This window comes from Dendrobium catenatum, unplaced genomic scaffold, assembly GCF_001605985.2.
Source record: "Dendrobium catenatum unplaced genomic scaffold, ASM160598v2 original_scaffold_113692, whole genome shotgun sequence".
Taxonomy (NCBI): domain Eukaryota; kingdom Viridiplantae; phylum Streptophyta; class Magnoliopsida; order Asparagales; family Orchidaceae; genus Dendrobium; species Dendrobium catenatum.
Genome location: NW_021432127.1, coordinates 584 through 2,374, shown reverse-complemented (window position 1 = coordinate 2,374; position 1,791 = coordinate 584). Strand labels below are relative to the sequence as shown.

The 1,791-nt window shown below is 30.8% G+C and overlaps 1 pseudogene; it reads right to left on the bottom strand.

The window, feature by feature from the left end:
* Positions 1–1,428: 1,428 nt before the first annotated feature.
* On the bottom strand, positions 1,429–1,547 carry LOC114578681 (annotated as a pseudogene).
* Positions 1,548–1,791: the final 244 nt, after the last annotated feature.

The window sequence follows — 1,791 nt, the reverse complement described above, 5'->3', positions numbered from 1 at the left end:
AGTATCTAATATAGTATATAAATTATTAAAAGCTAAACTGTTTGCATCGCAATTAGATTTCTTAGATTCCTTACGAGCCTCTTTATAACTTTCCTAATTATCAGAATTTTTACATTTAAACCAAATTTTATAACAAATCTTCTTATTTTTTATCTTTTCTTGTACATTTGTATTCCACCACAAAATATTTTTACTATTAGGAGATTTTCCTTTTGAAACTCCAAGCACATCTTTTGCAATATTCTTAATATCATAAGCCACTTTTTTCCTCATAATATTGACATCCTTATGCACAAACAAAATCTTAAGATCTAAAATCTTACTCTAAAAAATACTTTTATTAATATTCTTTAAATGTCCCCATCTAATTCTAGAAATCGTTTTACTTTATTTTTCATTTTTGCCCCTTTATTTTAAAGTCCAAAACTAACAATCGATGTTGGGTACATAGATTTTCACTTGGAATAACTTTACAATCTTTGCAATCTAAATGATCTAATTTTCTTATAAGAAAATAATCAATATGCGTTTTACTATATCCATCTTTATAAGTGATAAGATGCTCATCTCTTTTCTTAAATAAGGTATTAGTTATTAATAAATTATAAGCTAAAGAAAAATCTAATATAGTCTTATCACCTTCATTTATCATTTCAAACCCATGGCCACCATGGATGCTTTTAAAATCATTTACCTCTCTACCAATATATCCATTTAAATATTCTCTAATAAAAACTTTTTCTTCAAGAGGTATATTTTGTATTAATTCTTTTAAGTCATTCCAAAATTTTAATTTTGAACTCATATTCAAACCAACTTGAGGAGCATAAGCACTTATAATATTAACAATCTTTAAAGCTATAATTATATCTCTAATTCTATTAATTTTTATAACATTATCCTTTAAACTCTTATCTATAATCACACCTACACCATTTCTAATACGACTCCTACTCTAATATCTTAATTTATATCCTAAACTATTAATCTCATTAGCTTTCTCTCCAACCTATTTAGTTTCCTGAATGCACAGAATATTTATCTTCCTATGAATCATAATATCTATTAATTCCATTAATTTTTCTATAAGGGAGCCTATATTTCAAGTTGCTATCCTAATTTTAGTTTCATGGACTAGCTTCTTTGCCCACATCCGTCCTTGATGTGGGAACCCTTGCCTATTTAACACTGCACCCGGGCGCTGGTGCAGCGGCCCTTGCACACTTATCACAGTATTCAGGCCATACAGCGCGTCACTTCTAGGGGACGCCCTAGCATTAACACAATTTTTTAAAGGATTCATGTAATGTTTATTCGAGAAGTTTTATGCTAACTGTCGACTACCTAACGCAACCCTCCATTTTTCTCATCTATGACTTGGGACCTGGCAATGATAGTGTTTTAAAAAGAGAGAAGGTTGGTTGAAAAGGGGTGCAACACGAGGGCTTCCCAAGACGTCATCTATCCCAGTACTACTCTCGCCCAAACATGCTTAATGATGGAGATTTGATGGGATCTGGTACACTGGTGCTTGTATGATCGCACCCTATAAAAAAATTATCACGATGAGTCGTAATATTTTTAGAATAAATTATAAATTTGTGTAATATAAATTGCTTATATATTGCACTAATCTAAAAGCAAGTGTGTCCAAAATTTTAATGAGCGTACCATTTTTTTTAACAAACAAAACTTAGCAAACCAAAATTTAGGCTTCGTTTGGGGAGAAATTATTATGTGCCAATACTAGATGCAGAATGTCATGTGGAGACTAGCCAGAATGCTTCACGT